The following is a 7410-nucleotide window of genomic DNA, read 5'->3' as shown; positions in this document are numbered from 1 at the left end:
GGGAAACAATGTCTACATCATGGGGTGCACATGGTCAGCCAAAATTTGTACGTAGTCACTGGCAATGACTGTACTTTTCAAGGTGATGAAAGGGTCTGCAGAATACCAAGATATGACTGCCCGAACCATGATTGTGCTGCCACCATGCTTTACCATTGGCACAAGACAGTCCTAGCTTGGAACGATGTTTGCCACACATAAAAGCATCCGAAGGTTTGGAACAGTGTGAAGCTCGATTCATCTGACCATATTACAGTCTATAGTCCATGATTTATGGCTGTTGCACCATTCTCTCCTCTTCTGAGTGTTAATATTGGTCACTATTGGTTTGGCAATTGCAGCTCGCCCTTGAATGTTTTGCTTATGGAGTTCTCTCTGCACAGTTTTTGTGCGCATGGGCTTTGGTAGACAGAGATTGAGCTCTGCAGTCAATTTTACAGCAGTTGTTTTCTTATCCTGGGTCACAAAAAATGTCCTTTCGTCTCTTATTAGAGGACATTTTCCCGATAAATATGTCGTCATGACCTTTGATACTGTACTTTGTGACATGGTAAATAAGTTGGTAACTTCAGTCACGGAGGCACCAGTTAAGTGGGCACTGACAATTTGGCTTCTTTGAAGCTCAGTAAGCTCTAACATGACTCCGTATTACTAGCAGCACACGCAGTGAATGACAAAAGCAAGGTTTCCCACCTGTTAGCTAAGTGTTTCATCACACAGCAGAAGCAAAAGAATGTTACATCACTTCCGCTTTCAACTTGCAATATGTCATCACTTTCACACCTGCAAATCATGTAGTTTTTCCATAATTTTGTTCACATATCCATATACTGTTTGTGTATATATACTGTGTAAATACTTTTTTTAAAATCAATATACCGTACATTTCTTTTTTTTATGTGTCTTCAGTCCAGTAACTTGACGTCATGGGGTTTATTTACTAAAGCTGGAGAGTGCGAAGTCAGACTCCCTTCTGCATAGAAACCAATCAGCTTCCAGGTTTCATTGCCAAAGCTTCATTGAACAAGCTGAGGTTAGAAGCTGATTGGTTTCTATGCAGAAGGGAGTCTGATTTTGGACTCTCCAGCTTTAGTAAATAAACCCCCATGAGTCCTCTTTCTCCTTATCTTCCTCCAGTGGTGGATAGGTCTTGAATACAGCAGAGAATGGTACTGCGTAATGATGGGCACCTCTCTTTACAGCATTTCCCTGTTAACTCAGTTCAGCATAAAGACATCCTTTACAGCTCGGGTTCACAGAAAAGTGGGTTGCATAAAACTGCTTTCAACCCAGAATAAGAACAACACTGGATCACAGAGCAGTAAATCTGCAGGGACAGCTTTGCATGTAGAGTGGCCATTGCAGTAAAAGCTGATTTTTTTGTTATAAAATTTAAATAATGCTGGACAAATTATTATACATAATATGAAGGATAAACAGTTTGCAGGTGTAGAAACAGCAGCTTATCTAAAATAGCTCTCTTAGATGAGAAGCACACTCCCCTGAGTTCTATGTTGAACAGAACAGAGCAACACCTTTAGCAAAGGCAATATAGTCCTATTTTTGTTTTTTTTAAGGCTGCCTACTGAAGCACACACTACAGAACTATTTGTATGTTTTTATGAGATATATGTGTGCCAAATGTATTGTAGCAAAATCATTATATGTGATAATGGAAGTATGAGTTCATCTGTATAGCCATTGTTAATTCAAAAATAATGTAAACAAATAAAATGTGATTATTAACAAGTACTTCTATGCAGCACACAGTTTATTAATGGTTGGTAGGGCACTTTCTTTTAAAGAAGAGGTATAAAATTACTGATCTGCAGGGAGGTAGTTTACATATCTACAAAATACTTGCTTACTAAGATACATACATCCATTATATGTCAGATACATTAAGAGATACCCAAAAGGTTCACCTAATGGTCAGCCTCATTCCATCATGTGAAATCTGTTCTAAGTGGCATGGCAATGACTACAGGAAATGTCAGAGCATTTAAATTGATAGGTCATTGTTTCTTCCCTGAGAGTTTTGGCTTTGGAATGGACCAATTGCAGTGCTGCCACTACACATGAATTGTAAATGAAGCACCTGCCAAGCTACTGCACATCACACAATTTATGGCAGTTCTTTAGGTCAAAGGTGAAAGTAAACTGTGAGGATTGAATAGACAAAGAAGTAAAAATAACTGATTTACAACTATTTCAAACTTGGTACAATTATTTGAAGAGTAGCAATAATAATAAACATAGGAAACATCTAATACCATAAAATTTAAAGAATAATCTTAGAAATCAGCCAATCAAAGGAAATTAAACAAAAACAAGTAATGACCTGTCACCTGGTTTAAGCATTCAAGATACAGTGGGGCGGATTTACTAATGTTTAGCCTGTTAACAATTAATCATCAACAAAAAAACCCCCCAAAAAGTAGTTTTTCCTCATCTGAAATCCATTTTAATGTTTTTGTTCTAAAGTCTGCTTTTGAAAGAACTCTAAACCTCAATTAGGAACACAGAAAAAGACAAACGAATATTTCTTAATGGACAAATTATTTGAATTGCCCATGTTTGTGAAAAAAATATTTTAAGAAAATCCTAAAGCATAACTTATGCATGCAAATTTTGGGAAACCTTACTGATGACAACCTCAAAAGCACACCACCAGTTATAGTCATACCGACAAAATCCAACACCTCCCACCCCCTTCCTCCTTGGAACAAGAGGCAGACATTCATTGAGGGTTATTTACTAAAGCTGGAGAGTACAAAATCTGGTGCAACTCTGCATGGAAACCAATCAACTTTCAAGTTTTCTTGCCAAAGCTTAATTGAACAAGCTGAAGTTAGAAGCTGATTGGCTACCATGCACAGCTGCACCAGATTCAGAGGGCACCAGTTTTAGTAAATCTCCTCTATTGTTTATATACAGAATCAATACATTTCAAACAAAAGGCACCTCAAAGTCATCGACCCAATTTTTTTTAACCAGGACAAAAACTTTCAACAACTTTTATGTTGTCAGGGGTGGTGACACTAAAGCCATTTGTGTATATATGGCAATGTTGGCACCTGCACAGTGTGACTGTTGGGTTGGGGGTCTTTAAAGCTGAAACAATGATCGCTACTTCCCGTATATTGGGGTGGTACCAGCGCAATTGCTGTCTTCTACCAGGGAAAGACAAAAGTGACTGTTGGCTTGGGGGTCTACAAAGTTGAAACACTGGTCCACTGCTTGCTATATATTGGGGTGGCACCTGTGCAGTTGCTGCCTTCTGTGTGGGAAAGACAAAAGAAGTGAGAGAGTTGGGTTGGTGCCTGCGTAATGCAATGTTTGTTACATTGCCGAGTGGCTGGGACATTTGTTTACTTGGGACAGCCCTCTCAAAACAGAGACTGTCTTGACAAACAAGGGCGAAAGGCAGCCTTAACTTGAAGCTCTTATATGAGCTCTAATGCTCAGTATGAGGAAAGAAAGCCTAGTTGCCTGAGTATAAAGTCTCTTCTTTTACATTAGCTTTTAGGTTGTTTTCAGTGAGTCATTATAATGCACTTTTACCCATACATTTAAACATTTTAGGCATGCTTTATATTCAGACTCAGGGGATTACATTCCACAGCAAACCACACATTAGTTAATGCAGAGTATTTGCAATGTAGCCTGTATGCAAGGTGGGCATACATTTTGGTTGTCCACGTACAACTGTTATGCTGGTGTGTGTATTTAGTAAATCAGCCACATTAAGTTTATGAGAGCTTAAAAACAGATCAAGTAACCACTACAAGTCTGGGCACATTCACCTCCTTCCAGTCCAGACCAATTTTCAGCTTCCAGCACTGTCACACTTTGAGTGACAATTACTCAGTCATGCAACACTGTATCCATATGAAGAAAAAGAACCTTATGGACTTTATAGGCACTACAACAATGGTTCATAAAATGTAACACTTTATTGAACATGCACAAACATAAATAGTACATACATATATTAAAAATCGTTACAGAATATATTCTAACCCTGCAACATACAACAATATATAATCAATGCAGATTCATATGCTACTAGTAAATCCCACAATAGCAAAGATATGCCACATCTTGGCAATAACTAAGAGGGAGTACACTATAGATAATAATAGTAATGGTTCAACATGTTTCGTGATGATATTGTTTCTTCAGGAGCTGTAAGAAGACTTCTCTATATATATTACTATTATTATCTAAAGAGTATCCCCAATTAGTTATTGCCGAGATGTGGCATATCTTTGCTATTCTGGGATTTACTAGTAGTATATGAATCTGCATTGATTATATAGTGTATGTTACAGGGTTAGAATATATTCTGTAACACTTTTTTAAATATGTATGTACTATTTATGTTTTTGCATGTTCAATAAAGTGTTACATATTATGAACCATTGTTGTAGTGCCTATAAAGTCCATACAGTTCATTTTCTTCATTTGTAATTGTCATGATTAGGATGAGGCACTTTGGAGTTTTGTTTATGTCCCCACAATAACCACCCTCTGTAGGGAGCATCTTTTTCCAATCATAATGTCAGATTACTGGGTGGAAGCACCCGTTTTGTTGCTCCTTTTTTAGTTACACTTGGTGGTGTGTCATTAATTCAGTATCTTTACTTGTTTATATTGTTTTTCCAGAATCATTTCTAACCACATCCCGACTGCGCTATAGCATGTATACTGCTACAGGGCGGCAGGGGTACGCAAAATCACGTATATATACGTGATTTTGTATTTTCGTGTAGGGGGTATGCGCGCTCCCTACCCACACCACCATTCGTGCCCGCGGCTATCAATCGCCGGGTCGCGGACGGTAATTCCCCACCGGCACCCTGTAATTACCGAGCATCTTCAAGGAGGACTGCTTTGTTTACTAACAGTCCTCCTCTCACCGCTTACAGTGAAGCACCAACACACCATCCCCCAGTAAAACACTCAAAGCACACAGTTAACCCCTTGATCGCTCCTCATGTTAACCCTTTCCTGCCCAGTGCCATTAATACAGCGTCAGTGCTTTTTTTTTTTAGCACTGATCACTGTATTGGTGTCACTGCGGATGTCAGTGACACCAAGTCAGTTCCCCCCAGTGTCAGAATGCCTGGCAGTCCCGCTATAAGTTGTGTGTCATTACCATCGTGTCATTACTAGTAAAAGAAAAAACAAAATTCCAGTATCTATACTGCCATTTGTAAATGCTATAACTTTCACCTATACCAATTAATTTACACGTATTTGGGATTTTTTTTTAGCAAAGACACGTAGCAGAATACATTTGCCATACATTTATGATGAAATTTGATTTTTAAAATTTTTTTACTGGACATGTTTAACCTCTTGGCGCCAACCAATCGCAAATGTGCACCCTCCTGGCATCTGGGCCTAGATGCCGAGCGGTCGCACATTTGCGTTCTATTAAAAAAACCATATGTGCTGAGAGCGCGCGCCCTGCGCGCTCCCAGCACACACGTTTGGTACTCACGGAAAGGTCCCTATCTCCTCTTTTGATCGAAACCTTTCCCGATCATATGACCGCTGTGACAGCGAATCACGGTGGTCACATGACCCTAAAAGGGTTGGGTGGCACCAGGTGCCAAGGGGTTAATAGCAAAAAGTCAAAAATATTGTTTTTTCTCAAAATTTTCACTCTTTTTTTATAGCACAAAAAAATAAAAGCACAGGAAATTTCATTTGGGTGAAGCGTTGCATGACTGTGCAATTGTCAGTTAACGTATCGCAGCGCCATAACGCAAAAAATAGCATGGTCAGGAACGGGGGTAAATCTTCAAGAGGACAAGTGGTTAACGAGCTAATATGGACTTTATAGGTACTGCATGGACAGGCTATATGGCAGAGATTCAATCCAGTTGCAATATGCTTAATAGAAATGATGAGAGTCTTAACCAGTATATCGTCAAAACCAAGCGACTATTAAAAAAGAAATCCAACTTATATTGGCATGTGGAATTTTTCCAACAATATATCAAAGAGAACATTAGTCCTATAGGTTTGAGAATACAAGTTTTCCCTACTATCAAAAATGCTACCCCAGATTTCAAGACCTCTTGGGAATGGGCCCTTACTAAATGCAGTGTAGATCTGAAGGGGCTATTGGTGGGACAGTATCAAACTGACATGAATTTACTTGACTAAGAATTAATATTACTGAACAATAAATACGAATCAGTGAAGAATTATGTACAATACGAGGGTAAATATCAGGAAGTTAAAGACTATGTAGCCAAGATTAACAAAGAAGTTATCTATAAAAAGCAAAACAAACTCTCTAAGAACCGTTTGGCCTTTATGGAGGGATGTGCCTATTGTTGGGCCAATCCAACATATAATTATGGACTACTGAGACAAGGCAATTCCAATTTGTCCTTTAATGGGAATGCAAATGTCGATGAGGGTACCAAGTCAGACTCTTCCTCTCTTCAACAACTACCGCGAGAAAATCATACGCATGGACTATACAATACTTTTCTTGGTCCACATAAAAGAAACCATTATGGGGGTGGGTATGGTCTTTCCCACACTCCTAAAAGACGCCCCCATCAATTTCAACAGTTTTCCGCGGGTGCATCTCATGTCTCAGGTGCTCAAGATGCTATGATCAATGGGAGCCCTTACACTGGCACTGAAACATGCAATAATCACCTAGGTCAGGTGGCTACACAGGCTTTGCAAATCATCAATTCACAATCTGGCATTCCCAATTCACAACCCATTTTGAACACCTCTACGATGGTCATCGAAAGCCCTGGATAAGCCCCCTATATTTTTGTATGTTACAAAATTAGAATACATTCTGTAACAATTTTTTATATATGTATGTACTATTTATGTTTGTGCATGTTCAATAAAGTGTTACATATTATGAACCATTGTTGTAGTGCCTATAAAGTCCATAAGATTCTTTTTCTTTGATTGTAATTGTCATGATTAGGACGAGGCACTTTGGAGCTTTGTTTATGTCCCCACAGTAACCACCATGTGTTGGGAGCATTTTTTCCCAAACTGTATCCATATGAAATTTGTATAATTTTTTAAGACAAATAGAGCTTTCTTTTGGTGGTATTTAATCATCACTGAGTTTTTAATTTGGTGCTGCATATATGAAAAATACCAAACATTCTGAAAACAAAAACATTTTCTGCTTAGTTTTTGCTATAAAATTTTTCAGATAAATAATCTTTCTTCATTTAGGCCAAAATGTATTCTGCTATGGGATATATATTTGAAAATATATACATTGAGACCCTAAAATGCCAAACACTGGTATGACATGGCATGGATTAGGATGCTGGTATGGGGTATGACAGTGATCAGGATGTTGGTATGATGTATTGCAGTTATCAGGACACTGGTAGGGCATATGGG

At 38.5% G+C, this 7410-nt stretch overlaps 1 pseudogene; it reads left to right on the top strand.

The window, feature by feature from the left end:
* Window positions 1–5841: 5841 nt before the first annotated feature.
* Window positions 5842–6798, top strand: LOC149463354 (uncharacterized; annotated as a pseudogene).
* The last annotated feature ends 612 nt before the right edge of the window (window positions 6799–7410 follow it).

The sequence above is a fragment of the Staurois parvus genome, unplaced genomic scaffold (genome assembly GCF_062004578.1).
Source record: "Staurois parvus isolate SC_StPar_1 unplaced genomic scaffold, SC_StPar_1.0 ptg000155l, whole genome shotgun sequence".
In the NCBI taxonomy this organism is placed as follows: domain Eukaryota; kingdom Metazoa; phylum Chordata; class Amphibia; order Anura; family Ranidae; genus Staurois; species Staurois parvus.
The sequence above is the reverse complement of the archived record's forward strand: the minus strand, read 5'-3'. Positions and strand labels throughout refer to the sequence as shown.